The 23,452-nt window shown below is 55.2% G+C and overlaps 3 long non-coding RNA genes across 3 annotated transcripts; all 3 read left to right on the plus strand.

The window, feature by feature from the left end:
• Positions 1 to 1,540: 1,540 nt before the first annotated feature.
• Positions 1,541 to 5,595, plus strand: LOC135323759 (uncharacterized). The gene is made up of 5 exons (XR_010385281.1): positions 1,541 to 1,801; positions 2,657 to 2,842; positions 3,586 to 3,675; positions 4,467 to 4,554; positions 5,108 to 5,595. It is a non-coding gene; the product is annotated as an uncharacterized LOC135323759 (long non-coding RNA).
• A 1,542-nt stretch (positions 5,596 to 7,137) lies between these two features.
• Positions 7,138 to 10,513, plus strand: LOC135323752 (uncharacterized). Its single transcript, XR_010385272.1, has 2 exons — positions 7,138 to 8,328; positions 8,749 to 10,513. It is a non-coding gene; the product is annotated as an uncharacterized LOC135323752 (long non-coding RNA).
• A 7,705-nt stretch (positions 10,514 to 18,218) lies between these two features.
• On the plus strand, positions 18,219 to 21,295 carry LOC135323757 (uncharacterized). Its single transcript, XR_010385279.1, has 4 exons — positions 18,219 to 18,479; positions 19,335 to 19,520; positions 20,317 to 20,406; positions 21,208 to 21,295. It is a non-coding gene; the product is annotated as an uncharacterized LOC135323757 (long non-coding RNA).
• The last annotated feature ends 2,157 nt before the right edge of the window (positions 21,296 to 23,452 follow it).

The raw sequence follows: 23,452 nt of genomic DNA on the forward strand, positions 1-23,452 counted from the left end.
CCATCCCTTGCCGGATCCGGGTTTCTCCCTCTCCTTCCTCCCGACTGCTGGTGGGTCTCGCTGGCTCTCCAGCCCGCGCCTCATTCCTGAGCCACCTCTGATTTCCTCTCCCAAAGAGCTTGAGGAAGGGACGAGCTCACAACTGCAGCCAAACGCCGGGCGAGGGGAGCTGGGGGTTGCGAAGAGGCAGCCCCTGTCCTGAGAGCTGTTGGCGGAAGGCAGGTTCGGGGAAGGGCGAGAAGATGAGGAGCTGCTAGCCAGGTCTGAGTTTCCCCCCGTGAACTACCCTCCCCAGGGCCAGGGGGAACCTTCCATCTCTCCAAGGGGCCAGGCAGGAGAAATGTCTCTGCAAGACCATCACAGCTGCACAGGCTGCAATGAGCTGGGCAGGTCTGAAGTGCCTTTCTGCCTCCTCCTCACGCTGGGCAGGGGCACGGGCACAGGCTGCAGCCTATGGGGCTTGCTTTGGGGAGCTCTCAGGACAGGGCAGTATGTCACCTCCCCAGGGCTGCAAGCCCTGACTGTGGGAGTCTGGCAGGATCCCGGACAGATGCAACCCAGACATGCTCCCCCCGCCCCATCTGCCCAGAGCCCTCTGCCTCCTGGGTCAGCGTGGGGAGCAGATGGCAGGTGGACGGAGGGGCCCAGCGTGCCAGCAGGTGGAGGGACCCTGCCAGCTCCCGCAGCACAGCCTGCTGCTGAGGCCACATCACAGCCAGCCAGCTCTGGGATGAGAAACATCCCTGCTCCTTCCCGGGACACAGAGACGGACACGCAGCACAAGAGGCTCCCCGGGCCGGTAAGCCCTGAACCAGAGGGGAGCGGGAGGGGGATCCTTGGCCCTCCCTTTCCTGGCCCGTGTCTCTCCCCACCTCCACCCAATCCCAACCTGCCCCCCACACCCAGTAAATACCCTGCCCCCAATTACTTTTTCCCCACTGGCCCCAGCTCTGCTACATCCATACCCAAACTGGGTATTTCCGATACAGTTCCCTAGGCAGCCTCAGCCGCCTAGGGGATTTCTCCCATGTCCTCTTTGAGTTTTTCACAGACTTTGGCACCACTTGGAGACATTCCTGGTGGATTCACCTCCTTGCGCAGGAGGCAGTGGGATGCGGGCAGCGCCCCAAAACGCCCAGGCTGGCTCCCCTGCCTGCTGTGGAGCCAAACCTGGCAGGTCCCCTGAGGCCTGCGTGTCCTTGCAGCCCCTCCACTGTCACAGGGCCTCCCCTAGGCACGCGAAGCACTGCGAAAGGGCCCTTGCCCTGCACGGCCTCGCCCACACTGCTCCATGCCGCCGGTGGCCCCGCAGGGCGCGGGGAAGGGAGTGCTCCCCCCGCCCGGCCACCAGCCGCGCCCCGCCGCCGCGCGCCGGGACTGCAGCTCCCAGCATGCCGCGGGGCCCCGCGCATGCTCCCCACCGCCGCGGCGCGGCGGGACTACAGCTCCCAGCATGCCGCGGGGCCCCGCGCATGCTCCCCACCGCCGCCGCGCGGCGGGACTACAGCTCCCAGCATGCCGCGGGGCCCCGCGCATGCTCCCCACCGCCGCGGCGCTTGGCCTGGCAGCGGCCGGGCGGTGGCGCAGGAAAGCGGCAAGGCAGCACTGCACAATTGTTCTGGTGGCACTGCTGGCTGGGAGACCGGCTGGGGCCGCCAGAGCTGGGTGCTGCTGGAGCGAGAGGTGCCAGCGGAGGGTCGCAGCTCCAGGAGGACTCTCGAAAGGAGCCATGGAGTACTATCTTGCTGCTGGCGCCCGAAATATAGATGGAGTGCTGAGCGCAAAGGAGAATAGGGGTGAGGTGCGTAGCGGGCAGATGGAGAGGGCTTAGCTTGGGAGGTGGCGGCCGTGCGGGCCTTCTCTGGGGCATCCAGTGTGTGTGGAGGAAACCAAGAGTGAGAGAAATAGGGTGAGGCCAGTGGAGGCGCTCAGGGAGTCCTGTCTGCCTGCCCATCCTGGATTCCAGCTCAGCAGGCAGGAGGGGTGGTGTGAAAGGACGTCAGGTTTGGTTTACAGGGTTTGGAGTTGCAGGGAAGGAGGTGACGTAGCAGAGAGCTGCTTTTGAATAGGCTGCTCTTTGCGCTCTCCCTGTTTGGAGTGTTCAAAGAGCATTTCTGGTAAGTGCTGCTGTTATGGAAAATTAGGCTCGCCAGCCACCGTAACAGGGTCCAACCCTAGGTTCCCGCTCAGGCAGAAGTCTGAAGCCAAATCAGAGTGAAATAAATTTTAGTGACACACATGCAGTAATTACATCTCGAGCTGGGTGCCTCTGAAGAGGGACCCGATTTGAACAAATCCCTGGGTAATTATACCCTTCCAGTCTAGTATCCACCCCATAGTTCTGAACCAATCATGGTATTAGAGTTCAGGGTCTTCCAGCTCCTGGCTGGTCCTTTCCGTAGTTTCCAGGTGTGTTCTTTACTTCTTATCTCGCTTCTGCATAGTTGTTGGTGGCTCTTTTACTCCCTTATCTTGTCCCTTGGAACCAGTCTTTGTGGTTACTTACTTCTGCGTAGCTGTCTGGCTCTTCTACTTCCTTATCTTGTCCTCCAGAATCAGTCTTGTGGTTCCTTTATTTCTTTCTTCTGTGTCCTAGGTTCAGATCCCTCTCCCTGCTGATGCTCATTCATGCTAAATTGCTTTTCTCTCTCTACAGCTGTGCAAGAAGGCTATTGAGATGGTGGCCTGAATGCCCATGAGCGTCTCTGTCTTTCTAGCTTGAGTGCAGAAGACAGCAGGTGTAGTAAGATGTACTGAGCTGCTGGACATCCCGCTCGGGGTCAAAATCCCTTTGTTGCCTGGCTCCCACCCTGTCTTCTGCCAGACCAAGCTGGGGGAAAAGGTAAAAGCAGTAGAAAGGGGAAGGAAAAGAGATGGGAGATAACCACAAGACTGAAGCTGTAGGCCCTGGGCTTTTCCTCAGCTGAAGAGTCTCTCAAGCAGAGAAATCTTTCCTTTGGGTAAAATAGGGAGCTGAGCTAAGTGCTGAGCCAGGAATTACTCTAAAGCTCAGAGGCCTGAAAAAGCTACCCTATGGGCTGAGGAAGCTCAGAAGTGTCTTTGCGTCTTTCCTGATTCCTTCCTACCCTGCTCATGCTGTGGACGATACATTTAACACTTCACCAGCCATCCGGTTATTTTGCTTTGGGAGATCCACACTGTCACTTGCTGAGCACCGAGTACAACAGTCTGCACGACCTGCAGTCATGGGCCTACTACAAATGCAAAGATAACCTCCAGACACTAAAGAGAGGAGGTTACTTCACCAGCGATGGCAAAGTAGGTTGGACATCAGAGTGTTTTTCTCACTCTGCCCTCAGGCAGACCCGCTCTGGGAATTCCCACACCTGCTCTTCCAAGGCTGTGCCGTGCTCTTTGAGCACTGGCATAGCAGCTGGTGGGTGGCCTGGCAGCAGAGTGAGGAGCACTGCTCCCCCTGGGTGGGTGGGAGCAAAGGCCCCAGCTGCTGGGGAGGGCAGGGTGTGCAGGGGAGCAGCTCTTGCTGGGTTATTGCTGTTTCTGGGAAGGCAAGCCACATAGTTAGCGTGACAAGTCTTGGTGATTTCTCCCCTTGTCTCTCCACAGGTGGTTTGCACTCTGTGGGAGTTCAACGAATACAGGCAGTATCTGATGACACTCAAAACAGAGGCTGACAAAATGTGCCAGCGAGAACAAGTAAGTAAAGTGCAGTGTTCATAGGCCTGCTTCATGGTGCAGAGGGTTGGGGCTTCACTTATTTTATCTCAGCACGGCATGAACTGAAGAAGCAGCGAGGCCTGTGCTGGCAGGCCGGGCGTTCAGCTGTAGAAACGACTACCTGGTCCGAGCTGCGATAGTGCAGGATGCTAGGGGTGGGGACAGGCAGGAAAGTCGTCCCTGAGTGCCCAGAGTGCCGAGGGAAGCCCTTCTCTTCTGCCCCGGGTGTATGGCTGAAGCGGAGCACTGCTCTGGGCCAGCATGAAGCCTCAGCATGCAGCGGTGTGAGAGCATTTCGTGGCAAAGGCGAGCTAAAACTTGGTGTCAACTTTCAGAAGGTGCTTCGATGACTGCTGGCAAAATTAAAGGATGTCCCCGAACCGCCAGAGGGGATGGACATTTCTCACCTCTGAGAGTGGCTGCTGCGGGAGCAAAGAGAGAGTTTGAGAGATGCTGAGAGGGAGATGAGGCACAGGTCAGAGACAGGACAAGCAAGGCTTGCTGTAGGAGCGGGCCTGTGGCCTGTCAGCGAGGTGCTGGCTGGAGCCTTGTCTTCCAGGAAACACCACCAGATTCCTGCGTGACCAGATGCTAATTGTGCCTACAGTGGCGCAGTCTGTGTTTGGAGCCTGGCAAAGCCAGCTGGAAGCTGTTTGGGGCACTTGAGCCAAGAACTCTGGAGCAGGATGATGGCAGTGGCTAAGCAGAAAAAGCTCTGGGCAAGACAGCTCCAGGTGCTCTGTTTCAGCCATCTTCATTTGTCTTTAAAGGTTTCTTGCCATGACTGTGCAGAGGATGGAGAAGCTTGAGGCCCTTGAAGAAGAGAAACGCCTCCTCCAGCAGGCTGAGCGAGACCAGGTGTGCCAGGTACTCTTCGTGGGCTCTTGTGCTCACGGACTCCCATGCTTAGCATAAATCCATTAGCTGCACTAAGTATTCCCAGGGTCCCTGTTGCTGCTTTCTTGTGTGGTGAGCAGCCAAACATGGAGCATCCCTGAAGGAGATAGTGCCAGTGCTTAGCCATTCATGGGTTGCTTTCCTGCTGCAGGAGATCAAAGATTAGCTTAGAGGAGAGCCTGCTGTTGCCTGATTCTCATTAGCGGAACACATTCAATGCTGCCTGGCTCCATCAGGTGGAATGGCCTCTCAGAAAGCACGACAACAGCTGGGTGCTCCAGGAACAAGGATTTTTCTTTTTTCTTGGTCTCACAACTAGCATTCTTCACATCAGTACTGGGAGAGGTGCAAACGAGCCTGCAATAAGAGGCAGAGGTGTCGTGAGAGCAGGCAGCACCCATGATGGGAGAGGAGTCCAGAGCAAAGTGTCCAGCACAATAACACAACCTCCGCCATCTCCTCTATCCATTTTGTTTGCCATTCACTCATCAGTTCCTCCTGGTTTCTGATACAGAAGTCTTTACGTGAAGAGCTGCATAGTGAAATCCGGACTACGCTGATAGGGACTACAAGGACAGAAGCCCAGGAGCTGGAAGAGGTGGCTGAGAGCATGCTGGAGGAAGTGCTGGAGAGGGTGAAAGAGCTGGATTGGCTAGTCCATGTTTTAAGGAGGGCTCCACTGGCAATCAGTGGAAGGTTGCTTGCTAGTGCTAGAAGGGCAGAGCCTTCTGAGACGACATCTCCAGATCTCCAGGAGGAAATTGGACTGGTGGCTAGAGAGATTGTAGCAACCGTTACTGATGCCTTAGGGAAGCATTTGGTATGCAGTGCATCAGATGCCTGTGAGCCCAGGCTGTCGGCCGGGCAGAGGGAGCCGTACGTAGCCGCACGAGCCAGGTGAGCTGGCAAACTGGAAGAAAGCAGGCTGAGGGCAGCTGAATTACCAGGCTATAACAGCAACTTCTCTGGCGTCTCTTGACAAAATCGCCAAAGATGCTGTTGAGAGGGTTGGATCCACCTTGGAATCTTTTGTGGCTTTGCAATTTGAACATCACTTGCACTGTCAATTTGCTGAAATCCTGAAGCTGCCCCTTGAGACTATTTCTAAGAGACAACTGCAGGCATGCCGGACACCTTTCTCAACCCGAGCGATGAAGGAAGTAGAAGCATCATGTAGAGCATCCAAACACTGGACAGCAGAAGCCACAAGGTTGCCCGTGTTGCAACCATTCCACAATGTTGCTGCCGTATCACGAGAGAGTAGCACGCTTGCAAGGCGTAGCATCCAAAATGCAATGTCCCAAGTTCAGCAAGTCCATTCAGAAGGAAATGTGTATGCTGCAATTGTTGTCCATGATGCTCTGGAAACCCTGAAGCAGCAGCAGCAGAAGTTAGAAAAAGACATGAATGCAAAGGCAAGATCCTTCAAGGACACTTCAGAAGAAAGCACCATGGAGAGTGGGCTAGTGGAGTTGCTGTTAGATCAATGCGGTCAACCTCTGACTGCTGTTGCTTCAGGAGTGAATTGTGGGAGGCAGGTCGCAAAGCAGCCCAGCCCAAGAGATGGGGATGAGAGCTATCCGAGGCTGGGCTTCCTAAGGCCAAGAGGAAAGAGAATTCCTGCTAGAAAATTAGAGAGGAGTGAGCCAAGAATGAAGCTCCCACCTATCTGCATCCCTGGAATGGTCATGCCTTCAGAGGCAGAAGCACACTTTGAAGAGGACCTGCCATGTAATCTCCTCCTGTCTGTTCTCCGAGGCTCTGAGCAAGATGCTCAGGGCCCACCAGAAGGCATTCAGAAGCCTCTGTGTTACCCCTCAGCACTCACATCGAGACCTTACACTCCTGTGTTGGAACCCCTACCTGAACCAAGGCCAGGAAGCATGTGAGACACCTTCCCGTCCGTGGGCCAACAGTTTTCCAGAAAGCCAAGCCCTCCATTGGCTCCAAAGCTCCCTTCCTGTAGAGGATCCTGGAAGAGACGCATGCGTGTGAAGCTTGTGCCGTGCAAGCTGGAGCAATGGGCGTCAGGAGCGAGGGCATTAGCTGGGAGGCTGATGCTGAGAAGTCACAGTCAGCAGGAGAAGTGAGGGAGATGCTCGGACTCTTGAACAGTCAGTGGGGAAAAGAACATGCAGGGAGCACATCGCAGAGGACTGTGCTGCACACCACTCCTGCTGCCTTTCCCAGGCAGAACTCTCGGCACCCTGTGCTGCTCATGCCCCTGTCGCTCCCTGGCTCCCTCTCAGCCACTGGGGCTGCTACCGGTACCAACTTGCATGTCAGCGGAGAACACGCCTCACTGTGTGGCACAGCCCCTCTGGCTGCCTGCCCAAGGGTCTTCCAACAGAGCTGCTGCCCACAGCCAGAGAGCCCCCAGGGAGGGCCTCCCCCCGGCCCCTCATCCCCACTGAGAGCTTGTCTGGCCTCCCAACTTCAGAGCCACCACCTCCTGCATAAGCGATGTGGAGAGTCTGGCCACCTGCTCCGTCTTCCACCTGTTGTGGGCACCGCAGAGGTTTGGCCACAGTGGGGGCAGGGACACCGGCATCCTCTGGGGCTGGCGCCATGCCCAGCAGCTGTGGCCACCTAAGCGATATTTTCATGTGGCTCACAGACCTGGGGAGTTTCATCTGGCAAGGGATGTCAAGGAGAACAAGAAGGGCTTCTTTAAATACATCGGTAACAAAAGGAAAAGTAGGGGGAAAGGTGGGCCTGCTGCTGAATGGGGAAGGGGCCTTCAGGACAGAGAATACAGAAAAGGCCGAGGTACTGAATGCCTTCCTTGCTTCAGTCTTTAACATTATGCACAGGCCAAGAAACCAAAACAACAAAGCTGTGCAATGCAGACCTACACAGAAACAGTGTACAGGGACACCGGGGAAAAAGACATGACCCCTGATGTGATCATGCAGCCCTTGGCCTCATGCTAGTGCAGAGCTGACCCCACAACACAGCGCTACTGCTCTGTTAAGGCACTACTGACATGCCCCAGATGAGCACAGTGTCCCTGTGGAGATGGTGACCCCCACACTGTCCCTTCAGAGGCATCCCCTCATGACCCTTTAGGACTCACAGCTGGAAACAGAGATGAGATGATCCTGGCCTCTGCTCCTCCTGGCATCTCTCCTGCCCCACAGCCTCACTCTTCAGTGCCGTCCGTAGCTCTAGCAGCAGTGTTTCTTCCAAACGCTCCCCTCTGGCCCCAGTCTCACCCAGGCCCTTTCTGCAGTTTCTCTCTTCCTCCCATCGCTAACTCCTCCCTCCATCCCTCTCTCTCTACACCTCTTTTTGCTGAAATCCCACAGAAAATTAATGGGGATGGGGGAGGGGGGGATGACTAGGACAGGAGATAGCACACACTCTCACCGCCCTCAGCTCTCCCTATGCCTCCTGAGGGAAAAGTTGACCAGGAAAACCTCAGGCAGAGAAGGCCCTGAGGGCCTCTGCCCTTTCCGTGGGGTTCAGTATACTGAATTATTAACAGATTTTGCCTTTCCATTTTTCATTTCTCTGCAGCAAAAAATAGTGCACTCAGCTTTACACACTGCATTTATGAGGCATCATCTCCTCTCTGAAGTCTGGTTTCAAAGCTAGAAGTTGTGAATGAATACCTTCCTTTTGGAAAAGCTCTGAAGCAGGGAGTGTTTGAGGTAGATTAATGCATGGGAGAGGAAGAGCTGCAAGTCACTGAACACTCTCAGGGTGGGAGAAATCTTCACAGCCCTTGACACGGTAAGATCTCTGGCTGCAGGGAAATGCTACTGAGGCTCCTGGAGGGATTTTCTAAACCCATTCCATCCCATGAATGATAGGATTTTTAGCTTCTCTCTCCTGGCTTCTCAGTGGAGAGGAGGAGGAGGAGTTGCTTCAGAGCAGGGATTCCCTGCCGCAGCTTCTCAGGGACAGGACAGGCTGTTGCCTTCTCCCAGGGAAGCTGCAGGGGTGAGAAGCTGGGGTGTGCACCTGGGTCATATATTTGCCATCAGACTCCTCCACTGAAGATCGTTTTCTAGAGAAAATGGGTAAAGTAGAAGGTAAAGAAGGTACGAAGGTAAAGCAGAAAGGAAACGTGGGGGGTTCTATGAGAAACAGAATGAGTTGGGCTCACAGAAGCCTGATCTAACTTGTCACTGTCTTTTCCTCCTTGGACAGTCTCTCAAGTCCAGAGGAAGCAAATGTCCAACAGCAGCTCCTTCAATGAGTTCCTCCTCCTGGCCTTCGCGGACATGCGGGAGCTGCAGCTCTTGCACTTCTCACTCTTCCCGGGCATCTACCTGGCTGCCCTCCTGGGAAATGGACTCATCATCACAGTCGTAGCCTGAGACCACCGCCTCCACTCCCTATGTACTTCTTCCTCCTCAATCTATCCCTCCTTGATCTTGGCTCCATCTCTACTACTGTCAGTGGGGATGTATGGAGCGCTGCCTGAGGAGAGGTGAGGGCTTAGCTGAGAGCAGGATTAGTGGACAGACCAGCAGGGGTGACATTGTAGTGGGTGTCTGCTGTTGACCACCTGGTCAGGAAGAAGAAGTAGCCGAGGCCTTCTTCAGAGAATTGGAAGAAGCTTCCTGTTTGCAAGCCCCGGTCCTCATGGGGACTTCAAGCCCCCTGATATATGCTGGAGACACCCCACAGCAGGGCACAAGCAATCCAGGAGGTTTCTGGAGTGCACTGATGACAACTTCCTAACACAGGTGATGGAGGAGCCAGTGAGGAGAGGTGCTCTGTTGGACCTCATACTTACAACAAAGGAAGAGCCGATTGGAGATGTGAAATTCAGGGGCAGTCTTGGCTGCAGCACCCATGAGATGGTGGAGTTCAGGGTCCTGTGAGGAGGAAGCAGGGCAAAAAGCAGGATCACCACCCTGGACTTCAGGAGAGCAGACTTCAGCCTGTTCAGGGAGCTGCTTTGGAGAATCTCTGGGAATACAGGAGGGAGGAGGGGTCCAAGAGCATCTACCGATATTCAAGGATCACCTCCTCCAGGCTCAAGCATGGTCTAGCCCAACAAGCAGGAAATCTAGCAAAGGCTTGATCGAGAAAGTACTTGAAAAGAACGGCTTAGAGCTGAACAGAAGATCGAACTCTTCTCCATGGCAATATTGATAATTTTTATATATGTAGAGTTACTGAAACAGTTTGTTTAAAGAGTAAGCTTCTCTTTTGTTACCTTTTCTTCACATGCTAATGGTCGCCTAAAACTGTCAGTGTTTACATGGCTCAAGATTACCAGTGAACCTTTTTATCTTGTGCTAAAATGGGAAAGTAAGATTTATTTAAAGTGACTTTGGCCTGGAACATTTATGATGAAGCCTGTACCTCATGCTACCCTGATTATTCTATTGAAATTTGTTATGAGGGCATCAATGAGTCAGTGAGTCATCAAGCTCTAATGCCTTCCTCAGTGAACAAAGAAACTGTGTCTGGCAGAAGACAGGGCTGTGACTGAGGACATGATGGAAAGAGGAAGTTTTGCATTAGTTTTGTCACTTTGGTGTGTCTCCCTTGGGACACTATTGTCCTTTACCCGTGTACCTAGTTCATCAGATTTTAAGATGAAACAATTCTGCCAAATGGAGTTGTCTCTTTGTGCTAGCACAGATGTCTGCTCTGGAGCTTTCTTCTAGGCTCTAAGGAGACAAGAGATGTGCTAGGGACATGCAGCGTTATAGGGAACACATTCTCATGATTCATTTATTTTACCTTCATGTGAGCCATAGTTTCTGGTACTGGGAATCATGCCAGGGCTGCTAGGGAAGACACCAATCCTAGACAAAGGTGCAAAGGCCTGAAGAGGTTGCTTTTTAGGGATTTAATCTCTTTGGAGGCTTACATGCTCACATTTCTATTCATTCCTGGTTCTGAAACAACTTTTCAAATGAGCTTAATGGTCAGATGATAAAGTATTTGAATAGTTTTTCTTCCTATTGTGAAATGTTTTTTCTCCAGCTGTCATGAACAGAATTTAAGACTGAAGTTACCACCCTTGGGTGGTTTCTGAAGTTATGTTTCAATATTTAACATCTGTGAAATGCTCTGTCCATGCTCTGCGATGCAAACATGGTCAGCAAGGAAGCATCTTTGGCTTGATATGAACTCACTAAGCATGTCTGCCTGAGCCTTGCACAGCTCCGTTTTGCTGTGAACATCCTGACTTTCTTGTAAGAGGGGTCTGTGGAAGTGAACTTCATATTAGCTCTCTGGCATTGACTGCTATGGTGCTAATTATGGGAGAGAGTCAGCTGCTGCTGCCAACTATAAATGCTCCCTGCTATAACCAATGAAGATCTGATTAGGCATTGAGATAGCCCTAGATAAATATGCAGGACCATCAGGGAAAGAGTACTGTGACAACTCCCAGAGAGATTATTTAGAATACTGTCTAAAAGTGACAGAAAGACTTTTTTCCACTACTGAACAGATTTCTTTCTCTCTCTCCTGTAAGTGGTTTGTGTCTCGACCCCTTCCCCTCAAACTTGTTTCCAGCTTGACTTGATTAAAGTCAAACTGGGCTTGGAGCATTTGGTTATGACAGATCCCTGGGCAGTGCCGTGTGAGAGCTGGTGGGTATTTGAGGCACCTCAGCAGAGCAGGCAGATGCAGTGCAGCACTGATGTCGGCCTGCTCTGCTCTCCAGTGGCAGCGGCAGCTGTAGGCCGGGTGAAACTCATGGCAGTGCCCCAGGTGACCCTGCAGGGCCCGATTTTTTTTCTTTCTTTCTTTCTTCTTGTTTTCTTTCGATGCTGTGTGGCATTGGAGGTGCCCTGTATGTCCCACTCAACTGACCCTGCAGGGTGGGTGCATTCCCAGTCCCCTGTCCCATCGCCGTGTCCCGGTGGGCAGTGGCGTGCCAGAGAGGGTCTGTGAGGCACCAGCCGGGCGGTAGAAAAGGTGCTGCTGATGCAAAGAGAAGGGACCTCTTCATCAGCAAATCAGAGCTGAAGTGGAAGTGGCCTCAGCTGGAAGCAGTGCCTCCGTGCACGAGAGGTGAGGGCAGGGAGGTGCCATCCAATGCAAGGGCCCCGTACCAAGGCACGAGTGCTGCTCCAGCCCCCGTGGGCCCCACTGCCTGATAGACCTGCCCTCTCCTGCCCAGGAGCCATGGAGACCCCCAGCCTCAGACACAGACCCGGTGCTTGGAAAGTCCCTTTAAAACCCCACTGGAATTGTGTTGGTGACCTAGACAGGTTTTTCTGCCAAAGAGAAGAGCGACTGCTACCCCTTCCCCACACTCTGAATACACATGATCTGAATTGAGGAGCTGGTTGGGGGGAGGGGGGCGGTTGCTGGCGGTTGTCTGTGTTTTTCAAAAAACATCACTTGGCAAGCATCTGGGCCTGTATTTGACAGCAGTGGAAAAAAATCAAGCACCTGCTTAGGCAATGCCATCTGTGCCCAGACGGACGCAGCACCTTAGATCTCAGAAGACAACGCTCCAGCGGCATTGCCTGCCGTGCTGGCTCCAGGGAAAGAGCTGCCGTGCTCTAGACATCCTCTTCTGCAGACATCAGGTCCTGGAAAAGACGGAGAAGGAAAGCTTATGACAGCATCACGGAGCAGGCCCTGAGAACCAGGCTGCATTGCAAACTCTACACGCACCTTCTGGCCTGCCCTGCAAACAAGCCCGCACTGGGCCCAGTGCAGTCCTAGCAGGAGGGCACAGTCCCCCAACCCTGCTCAACGAGGTGGGCAGGGGCAGGGAGGTCTGCAGGGCCAGCGGGTTGCCTGGCACAGGGTCTCTGCAGGCTCCCAGCACTCCTGCTGGGAGTGCTTTGTCAGGCCAGTCTGGGTGGCTCCACACACCCCTGCTGGCTCCCTGGGGCTGCTCTGTCCTGCAGACCCTGCTCCCAGGGCTCGGCCCTCACAGAGCTGTCTTGCCCACTCGGGCCCTTTCACAGCCACTTAGCCATGTGGCTCTTTGGCTTGGGAAGGTCCCTGCTGCCCACTCTCCCCAGCTCACAGCCCTCTGTGCTGAAATGTGAGCATGTCCACAGCACTCAGGAGCCCCTTGGGCAAGACTTGCCAGAGCAGAAGCAGCGGCTGGAAGAGATGAGGTTCCCAGCTCCAGCAAGCTGGCTGCCCGCTGTGGGTGCTGGGTCCGGAGGCAGCTTAGCAGGACAAAGCTGCTCCTGCCTGAATAAAATCTGTATTTAAACCTAATCATGGGCATTACGTGTACTGACTTTATCAGTCTCTGGGGCACAGGGCAAAAAAAGGAACTTGCCCAGACTGGCTGGCAGAAACTCCATCCCCGGTGAGAAGGCTGATTATTGGAGCTTGCACCCCTTGCAGAGTTAGGAGCCTGGTGCATAGGTAATAGCAGCTCCTAGTCCAGCTGCTCCTTGTGGCTTTTGGAAAACATCATTGCTACGCTTCTCTCTTCGCCTGTGTGCAATGCATCGAGTTCTCCTTCCCCCCAAAGGCTTTTTTCTCTGCTGGGCAATTAAAAGTCAAGGCGTGTAGCAAGGGTGGAGAGAGGTCCTAAAGACAGCACATTGTTACCAGCAGCAGCAGAGGCTGGTCCCTGTGCAGCAGCTCTGTTGCCCTGGCCCTCTCCCTGGGCACTGAAGGGCCGTGGGCATCTCCCTGAGGCAACAGGAATTGAAGCCCCTCTCCTGCAGGTGAGGGGTGCCAGGGAAGAAGTGCCACAGCCCTCTGTCCTCCTTGCAGTCCCTAGGCACCACGGACAGCACGCTGCAGGTGGTGGCCCTCACACATCCCACCTCGCGCCTCCTGGAGCTGCCAAACAACTTGCAGGTCTGGCGTTTGCCAAGAGTGGGGTTCACAGGGTCAGGTCTTCCCCCGCAGTGGGAAGTGCTTCTCTCGAGTGGACACCACTGCCTAGCATAAGGCGCAGAGACCCTGCTGTGAGGAGCGGTGTACTGTGCAGCAGTGTTGGGCTGCAGTGGGGCCAGAGCTGGGCCATAGGCACAACTATGTGGCCCCTGGTGGGACGGGTCCAGGACTGCCACCTGCCCAGGAGCCCGAGGCCAGGAGCGCTCAGGGATGTGATGAGGTTGTCCCACTGCCCAGCTCCCACAGAGGTGTTTGCTGCAGCCGTGCTGACCAGTGTCCACCAGCTGGGAGACCCTGACAAGCGCCTGCTGGCTCCACCACTGGGGCCTGGCAAGTGGCAGGGGGGTCTCCGCAGCCCTCAGCATTGACCCCCAGCTCCCACACTGCTGGGATGGCTCCATTGCCAGCTGAAAGTGGCTTTGGGAAAGCAGCCCTTACAGCGCTAGGAGACCTCATTCCCACCCAGCAAGCCCAACCCCGAGAATTTGTCTCTGCCGTCATGGTCATCAGTGCTAGGGTAAGTCCAACATATGACCACTCTTCCTCACTGCATCCCCGCTGCCCTCCCCAGCCCTGTCCCCCCATTCCGATCACAGCAGAACCAGTGTTGCCATGGGAACACAGATGCTTCCAAGGGCTCAGTCCCAACAGCAACTCCACCACTGGCCGCAGGGAGACAAGGGCAGGTGTGGAGCAGGGCCGGCCAGTACCAGGGGCCAGCTTGGGAGAGGACGCGGGGGAGCTGGGGTGGTACAGGAGGGCCTGAGTGATGGCTGAGCAGGGATGGCCCAAACCCACTGCAGGCCAGGGCGGGGAGCGGGGTCAGATCACATCTGAGCTTTCTGTTCTCCGGTTTTCACTTTTCTCCCGCCCTGGGAAATGGGCTGCTGATGGGAAAGAGGCTGCTGCGGGCAGGCATAGCAATGCCTGCACTGTGCACCTCCTGCTCCGGGGAGAGAGAAGGGAAAGAGCCCTGGGGCCAGAGCCCACTGGCTTCAAGACCTTCCCTGCAAATGCCTCCTTATCTCTTTCAGGCTCTTGGGATGGACGGCGTGGTTGTCTTTGGCAACCCTCAACCAATGGAGTGGCAGAGCTATGGCTGCACTGGCCAGGTATTTTCCCCAGCTGCCTGGCTGGGGACAGACGGGGGCTTGGTTTTCTGAGAGCAGCCAGAGAGGATCCTGGCAGAGGTGTCAGGGAGGGATCCCAGGCATGGGCGCTGGGGAAAAGCTGCCCAACATGCAGGAGCAGCAAAGCCCTTGGGAGCTTGCTGACTGAGTAGCTCTCCCTGGCCATAAGCTCAGCTTTGCACAAGAAGCCTCTGGCACCGCAAGACTGACAGCAGCGCTTGCAGGAAAGAGTCTGAGAAGTGGGGAAAGGGGCTCTCTACAAGGGGATGCCCCCAACCCATGGCTTTTGTACTGAGACTTGATAGGCCTACACAGTTTGGCCAAGAGGCATCCTCATGGCCCTCAGATGCTTTTGGTTGTTGATCAGTGATCAGCCTCCTCAGGTACTTGAGGACTGGGGGCAAGTGGGACAGCTCCTACAGCTGCAGCGGGGAAGGTGGAGACACCCGCCTGGGGCCAGGGCCCTGACACCTGCCAGGCCCCCTCCCAGCTGCAGGGAAGCAATCGCAGGACCAAGCAAACCCCAGCAAACAACCATCCACACGTCCCTTGCAGCTAGTGACACGGGCAAACTCTTCAGGGTAGTTCCTCGTGGAAACCTTTCCCACAGCCTTCTCCTGCCCTGGAAAACTGACTGCTGGTAGCGGGGTGCCCGCTGTGGGCCGGCAATAGCAATGCCTGCACTGTGCACCACCTGCCCCAGGGAGGAAGAGGGAAAGAGACCCCGGGGCCAGAGCCTGCTGGCTTTATGGCCTTCCTTGTAAATGCCTCCTTCTTTGTTTCAGGCTCTGGGGATAGACGTCCTGGCTGGCTGCAGCCAGCCTGAGCCCATGGAGTGGCAGAGCTATGGCAGCAGTGGCCAGGTACTCCTGCCGCAGCCAGCTGGACAGCCACAGATCGGGGCTTGGCCCTTCCTGTTCCTCCCAAGCATGTCATTTGAGGCAGGCCTGGAAGAATAGGCCAGGAGGCCTCCTCATGACACTGTGATGCCTTTGCCTGTAGATAACCAATCAGCCTCCTGCTGCAATCACTTCCTGGGCAGGAGCACTTGGGAACAAGCTCTCAGCAGTGCTTGCGGGTGTCCCTCATTGCTGTGACCTCCGGGGTGGGCAAAAAGGCCACAAGCACTAGCCACTCTCTTGGAGAGGAGCTGGCTGCTCAGAGGATTCAAGGGCAAGGGGCAGAGCTCCCATGGCTGGAGAGCTGAAGGTGCTGAAACGTGCCTGGGACAAGGGCCCTGCCACCTCCCAGCCCCTCTCCCAGCTGCAGGGAAGCAACTGAAGCAACTCATCGGCTGCCACACAGGACCCGGCTGTGGGCCAACAATAGCCGCGCCTGTGCTGTGCACCACTTGCCCTGGGCGGGGAGAGGAAAAGAGGCCCCGGGGCCAGAGGCCACTGGCTTTGTGGCTCTCTCTGCAAATCTCATCTTTTCTCTTTCAGGCTCTGGGGACCGATGGCCTGGCTGGCTGCAGCCAGCCTGAACCCATGGAGTGGCAGAGCTATGACTGCACTGGCCAGGTATTCCCCCTAGCTGGCTGGCCAGGGGCAGATGGGGGCTTCCCCCTTCCCAGTCCCATTGCTCCTGGGGCAGTTTCCATGAGCAGCCAGAGGGAATCCTGGCAGAGGTGTCAGGGAGGTCTCCCAGGCAGGGGGCAAAGCTGCCCAACGCGTAGGAGTGGCGAAGCCCTTGGTAGTTGGCTAGCTGAGTACCTCTCCCTGGCCATTGGCTCAGGTTTCCACGAGAAGCCTCTGGCACTGTGGAAGCAGGCTTCCAGCAGCTCTTGCAGGAAAGAGTCTGGGAAGCAGGGAAAGAAGCGCTGTTAAATGGGGCGCCCCCAAGCCAATCCTTTTCACTGCAAATGCTTTCTTTCCTGTTGCAGGCCACAATGTCCTTCACGCTGGCTGCTGCAAGGAAGTGCTGGCCTTCCCAAGGCATCCATCCATAGCTGTTTCTTCAGTTATGCAGTTACAGTTGTTTTTGTGAAGACCATGTATTTTTTTAAATATAGTTTTATGTGTAGTTCTTTAAGTGTTGTATGTTGTTTTGAAGTGAGCTCACAGTCCGTATGTTTTTTTGTGACTGAAATACGTCCCTTGAGCTTTGCTAAATAGCCCCATCATTTAAACCATCCTTTCAGATACCACGTGCCAGTTAGGTCCAGACACAAGGTATCTGTAGAACTTCACACTCATTTCCTAGGGCTGCGGTCTGGCTTTCCCATCCCTTGCCGGATCCGGGTTTCTCCCTCTCCTTCCTCCCGACTGCTGGTGGGTCTCGCTGGCTCTCCAGCCCGCGCCTCATTCCTGAGCCACCTCTGATTTCCTCTCCCAAAGAGCTTGAGGAAGGGACGAGCTCACAACTGCAGCCAAACGCTGGGCGAGGGGAGCTGGGGGTTGCGAAGAGGCAGCCCCTGTCCTGAGAGCTGTTGGCGGAAGGCAGGTTCGGGGAAGGGCGAGAAGATGAGGAGCTGCTAGCCAGGTCTGAGTTTCCCCCCGTGAACTACCCTCCCCAGGGCCAGGGGGAACCTTCCATCTCTCCAAGGGGCCAGGCAGGAGAAATGTCTCTGCAAGACCATCACAGCTGCACAGGCTGCAATGAGCTGGGCAGGTCTGAAGTGCCTTTCTGCCTCCTCCTCACGCCGGGCAGGGGCACGGGCACAGGCTGCAGCCTATGGGGCTTGCTTTGGGGAGCTCTCAGGACAGGGCAGTATGTCACCTCCCCAGGGCTGCAAGCCCTGACTGTGGGAGTCTGGCAGGATCCCGGACAGATGCAACCCAGACATGCTCCCCCCGCCCCATCTGCCCAGAGCCCTCTGCCTCCTGGGTCAGCGTGGGGAGCAGATGGCAGGTGGACGGAGGGGCCCAGCGTGCCAGCAGGTGGAGGGACCCTGCCAGCTCCCGCAGCACAGCCTGCTGCTGAGGCCACATCACAGCCAGCCAGCTCTGGGATGAGAAACGTCCCTGCTCCTTCCCGGGACACAGAGACGGACACGCAGCACAAGAGGCTCCCCGGGCCGGTAAGCCCTGAACCAGAGGGGAGCGGGAGGGGGATCCTTGGCCCTCCCTTTCCTGGCCCGTGTCTCTCCCCACCTCCACCCAATCCCAACCTGCCCCCCACACCCAGTAAATACCCTGCCCCCAATTACTTTTTCCACACTGGCCCCAGCTCTGCTACATCCATACCCAAACCGGGTATTTCCGATACAGTTCCCTAGGCAGCCTCAGCCGCCTAGGGGATTTCTCCCATGTCCTCTTTGAGTTTTTCACAGACTTTGGCACCACTTGGAGACATTCCTGGTGGATTCACCTCCTTGCGCAGGAGGCAGTGGGATGCGGGCAGCGCCCCAAAACGCCCAGGCTGGCTCCCCTGCCTGCTGTGGAGCCAAACCTGGCCGGTCCCCTGAGGCCTGCGTGTCCTTGCAGCCCCTCCACTGTCACAGGGCCTCCCCTAGGCACGCGAAGCACTGCGAAAGGGCCCTTGCCCTGCACGGCCTCGCCCACACTGCTCCATGCCGCCGGTGGCCCCGCAGTGCGGGGAAGGGAGTGCTCCCCCCGCCCGGCCACCAGCCGGGCCCCGCCGCCGCGCGCCGGGACTGCAGCTCCCAGCATGCCGCCGGGCCCCGCGCATGCTCCCCACCGCCGCGGCGCGGCGGGACTACAGCTCCCAGCATGCCGCGGGGCCCCGCGCATGCTCCCCACCGCCGCGGCGCTTGGCCTGGCAGCGGCCGGGCGGTGGCGCAGGAAAGCGGCAAGGCAGCACTGCACAATTGTTCTGGTGGCACTGCTGGCTGGGAGACCGGCTGGGGCCGCCAGAGCTGGGTGCTGCTGGAGCGAGAGGTGCCAGCGGAGGGTCGCAGCTCCAGGAGGACTCTCGAAAGGAGCCATGGAGTACTATCTTGCTGCTGGCGCCCGAAATATAGATGGAGTGCTGAGCGCAAAGGAGAATAGGGGTGAGGTGCGTAGCGGGCAGATGGAGAGGGCTTAGCTTGGGAGGTGGCAGCCGTGCGGGCCTTCTCTGGGGCATCCAGTGTGTGTGGAGGAAACCAAGAGTGAGAGAAATAGGGTGAGGCCAGTGGAGGCGCTCAGGGAGTCCTGTCTGCCTGCCCATCCTGGATTCCAGCTCAGCAGGCAGGAGGGGTGGTGTGAAAGGACGTCAGGTTTGGTTTACAGGGTTTGGAGTTGCAGGGAAGGAGGTGACGTAGCAGAGAGCTGCTTTTGAATAGGCTGCTCTTTGCGCTCTCCCTGTTTGGAGTGTTCAAAGAGCATTTCTGGTAAGTGCTGCTGTTATGGAAAATTAGGCTCGCCAGTCACCGTAACAGGGTCCAACCCTAGGTTCCCGCTCAGGCAGAAGTTTGAAGCCAAATCAGAGTGAAATAAATTTTAATGGCACACATGCAGTAATTACATCTCGAGCTGGGTGCCTCTGAAGAGGGACCCGATTTGAACAAATCCCTGGGTAATTATACCCTTCCAGTCTAGTATCCACCCCATAGTTCTGAACCAATCATGGTATTAGAGTTCAGGGTCTTCCAGCTCCTGGCTGGTCCTTTCCGTAGTTTCCAGGTGTGTTCTTTACTTCTTATCTCGCTTCTGCATAGTTGTTGGTGGCTCTTTTACTCCCTTATCTTGTCCCTTGGAACCAGTCTTTGTGGTTACTTACTTCTGCGTAGCTGTCTGGCTCTTCTACTTCCTTATCTTGTCCTCCGGAATCAGTCTTGTGGTTCCTTTATTTCTTTCTTCTGTGTCCTAGGTTCAGATCCCTCTCCCTGCTGATGCTCATTCATGCTAAATTGCTTTTCTCTCTCTACAGCTGTGCAAGAAGGCTATTGAGATGGTGGCCTGAATGCCCATGAGCGTCTCTGTCTTTCTAGCTTGAGTGCAGAAGACAGCAGGTGTAGTAAGATGTACTGAGCTGCTGGACATCCCGCTCGGGGTCAAAATCCCTTTGTTGCCTGGCTCCCACCCTGTCTTTTGCCAGACCGAGCTGGGGGAAAAGGTAAAAGCAGTAGAAAGGGGAAGGAAAAGTCCCTTCTTGTTCATCATCTCCCTGCCCACACACACTGAGAGAGCTAGCAAAGAGATGGGAGATAACCACAAGACTGAAGCTGTAGGCCCTGGGCTTTTCCTCAGCTGAAGAGTCTCTCAAGCAGAGAAATCTTTCCTTTGGGTAAAATAGGGAGCTGAGCTAAGTGCTGAGCCAGGAATTACTCTAAAGCTCAGAGGCCTGAAAAAGCTACCCTATGGGCTGAGGAAGCTCAGAAGTGTCTTTGCGTCTTTCCTGATTCCTTCCTACCCTGCTCATGCTGTGGACGATACATTTAACACTTCACCAGCCATCCGGTTATTTTGCTTTGGGAGATCCACACTGTCACTTGCTGAGCACCGAGTACAACAGTCTGCACGACCTGCAGTCATGGGCCTACTACAAATGCAAAGATAACCTCCAGACACTAAAGAGAGGAGGTTACTTCACCAGCGATGGCAAAGTAGGTTGGACATCAGAGTGTTTTTCTCACTCTGCCCTCAGGCAGACCCGCTCTGGGAATTCCCACACCTGCTCTTCCAAGGCTGTGCCGTGCTCTTTGAGCACTGGCATAGCAGCTGGTGGGTGGCCTGGCAGCAGAGTGAGGAGCACTGCTCCCCCTGGGTGGGTGGGAGCAAAGGCCCCAGCTGCTGGGGAGGGCAGGGTGTGCAGGGGAGCAGCTCTTGCTGGGTTATTGCTGTTTCTGGGAAGGCAAGCCACATAGTTAGCGTGACAAGTCTTGGTGATTTCTCCCCTTGTCTCTCCACAGGTGGTTTGCACTCTGTGGGAGTTCAACGAATACAGGCAGTATCTGATGACACTCAAAACAGAGGCTGACAAAATGTGCCAGCGAGAACAAGTAAGTAAAGTGCAGTGTTCATAGGCCTGCTTCATGGTGCAGAGGGCTGGGGCTTCACTTATTTTATCTCAGCACGGCATGAACTGAAGAAGCAGCGAGGCCTGTGCTGGCAGGCCGGGCGTTCAGCTGTAGAAACGACTACCTGGTCCGAGCTGCGATAGTGCAGGATGCTAGGGATGGGGTGGGGTGGGGACAGGCAGGAAAGTCGTCCCTGAGTGCCCAGAGTGCCGAGGGAAGCCCTTCTCTTCTGCCCCGGGTGTATGGCTGAAGCGGAGCACTGCTCTGGGCCAGCATGAAGCCTCAGCATGCAGCGGTGTGAGAGCATTTCGTGGCAAAGGCGAGCTAAAACCTGGTGTCAACTTTCAGAAGGTGCTTCGATGACTGCTGGCAAAATTAAAGGATGTCCCCGAACCGCCAGAGGGGATGGACATTTCTCACCTCTGAGAGTGGCTGCTGCGGGAGCAAAGAGAGAGTTTGAGAGATGCTGAGAGGGAGATGAGGCACAGGTCAGAGACAGGACAAGCAAGGCTTGCTGTAGGAGCGGGCCTGTGGCCTGTCAGCGAGGTGCTGGCTGGAGCCTTGTCTTCCAGGAAACACCACCAGATTCCTGCGTGACCAGATGCTAATTGTGCCTACAGTGGCGCAGTCTGTGTTTGGAGCCTGGCAAAGCCAGCTGGAAGCTGTTTGGGGCACTTGAGCCAAGAACTCTGGAGCAGGATGATGGCAGTGGCTAAGCAGAAAAAGCTCTGGGCAAGACAGCTCCAGGTGCTCTGTTTCAGCCATCTTTATTTGTCTTTAAAGGTTTCTTGCCATGACTGTGCAGAGGATGGAGAAGCTTGAGGCCCTTAAAGAAGAGAAACGCCTCCTCCAGCAGGCTGAGCGAGACCAGGTGTGCCGGGTACTCTTCGTGGGCTCTTGTGCTCACGGACTCCCATGCTTAGCATAAATCCATTAGCTGCACTAAGTATTCCCAGGGTCCCTGTTGCTGCTTTCTCGTGTGGTGAGCAGCCAAACATGGAGCATCCCTGAAGGCGATAGTGCCAGTGCTTAGCCATTCATGGGTTACCTTCCTGCTGCAGGAGATCAAAGATTAGCTTAGAGGAGAGCCTGCTGTTGCCCGATTCTCATTAGCGGAACACATTCAATGCTGCCTGGCTCCATCAGGTGGAATGGCCTCTCAGAAAGCACGACAACAGCTGGGTGCTCCAGGAACAAGGATTTTTTTTTTTCTTGGTCTCACAACTAGCATTCTTCACATCAGTACTGGGAGAGGTGCAAACGAGCCTGCAATAAGAGGCAGAGGTGTCGTGAGAGCAGGCAGCACCCATGATGGGAGAGGAGTCCAGAGCAAAGTGTCCAGCACAATAACACAACCTCCTCCATCTCCTCTATCCATTTTGTTTGCCATTCACTCATCAGTTCCTCCTGGTTTCTGATACAGAAGTCTTTACGTGAAGAGCTGCATAGTGAAATCCGGACTACGCTGATAGGGACTACAAGGACAGAAGCCCAGGAGCTGGAAGAGGTGTCTGAGAGCATGCTGGAGGAAGTGCTGGAGAGGGTGAAAGAGCTGGATTGGTTGGTCCATGTTTTAAGGAGGGCTCCACTGGCAATCAGTGGAAGGTTGCTTGCTAGTGCTAGAAGGGCAGAGCCTTCTGAGACGACATCTCCAGATCTCCAGGAGGAAATTGGACTGGTGGCTAGAGAGATTGTAGCAACCGTTACTGATGCCTTAGGGAAGCATTTGGTATGCAGTGCATCAGATGCCTGTGAGCCCAGGCTGTCGGCCGGGCAGAGGGAGCCGTACGTAGCCGCACGAGCCAGGTGAGCTGGCAAACTGGAAGAAAGCAGGCTGAGGGCAGCTGAATTACCAGGCTATAACAGCAACTTCTCTGGCGTCTCTTGACAAAATCGCCAAAGATGCTGTTGAGAGGGTTGGATCCACCTTGGAATCGTTTGTAGCTTTGCAATTTGAACATCACTTGCACTGTCAATGTGCTGAAATCCTGAAGCTGCCCCTTGAGACTATTTCTAAGAGACAACTGCAGGCATGCCGGACACCTTTCTCAACCCGAGCGATGAAGGAAGTAGAAGCATCATGTAGAGCATCCAAACACTGGACAGCAGAAGCCACAAGGTTGCCCGTGTTGCAACCATTCCACAATGTTGCTGCCGTATCACGAGAGAGTAGCACGCTTGCAAGGCGTAGCATCCAAAATGCAATGTCCCAAGTTCAGCAAGTCCATTCAGAAGGAAATGTGTATGCTGCAATTGTTGTCCATGATGCTCTGGAAACCCTGAAGCAGCAGCAGCAGAAGTTAGAAAAAGACATGAATGCAAAGGCAAGATCCTTCAAGGACACTTCAGAAGAAAGCACCATGGAGAGTGGGCTAGTGGAGTTGCTGTTAGATCAATGCGGTCAACCTCTGACTGCTGTTGCTTCAGGAGTGAATTGTGGGAGGCAGGTCGCAAAGCAGCCCAGCCCAAGAGATGGGGATGAGAGCTATCCGAGACTGGGCTTCCTAAGGCCAAGAGGAAAGAGAATTCCTGCTAGAAAATTAGAGAGGAGTGAGCCAAGAATGAAGCTCCCACCTGTCTGCATCCCTGGAATGGTCATGCCTTCAGAGGCAGAAGCACACTTTGAAGAGGACCTGCCATGTAATCTCCTCCTGTCTGTTCTCCGAGGCTCTGAGCAAGATGCTCAGGGCCCACCAGAAGGCATTCAGAAGCCTCTGTGTTACCCCTCAGCACTCACATCGAGACCTTACACTCCTGTGTTGGAACCCCTACCTGAACCAAGGCCAGGAAGCCTGTGAGACACCTTCCTGTCCGTGGGCCAACAGTTTTCCAGAAAGCCAAGCCCTCCGTTGGCTCCAAAGCTCCCTTCCTGTAGAGGATCCTGGAAGAGACGCATGCGTGTGAAGCTTGTGCCGTGCAAGCTGGAGCAACGGGCGTCAGGAGCGAGGGCATTAGCTGGGAGGCTGATGCTGAGAAGTCACAGTCAGCAGGAGAAGTGAGGGAGATGCTCGGACTCTTGAACAGTCAG

This window comes from Dromaius novaehollandiae, chromosome 27 (genome assembly GCF_036370855.1).
Source record: "Dromaius novaehollandiae isolate bDroNov1 chromosome 27, bDroNov1.hap1, whole genome shotgun sequence".
Taxonomy (NCBI): Eukaryota; Metazoa; Chordata; class Aves; order Casuariiformes; family Dromaiidae; genus Dromaius; species Dromaius novaehollandiae.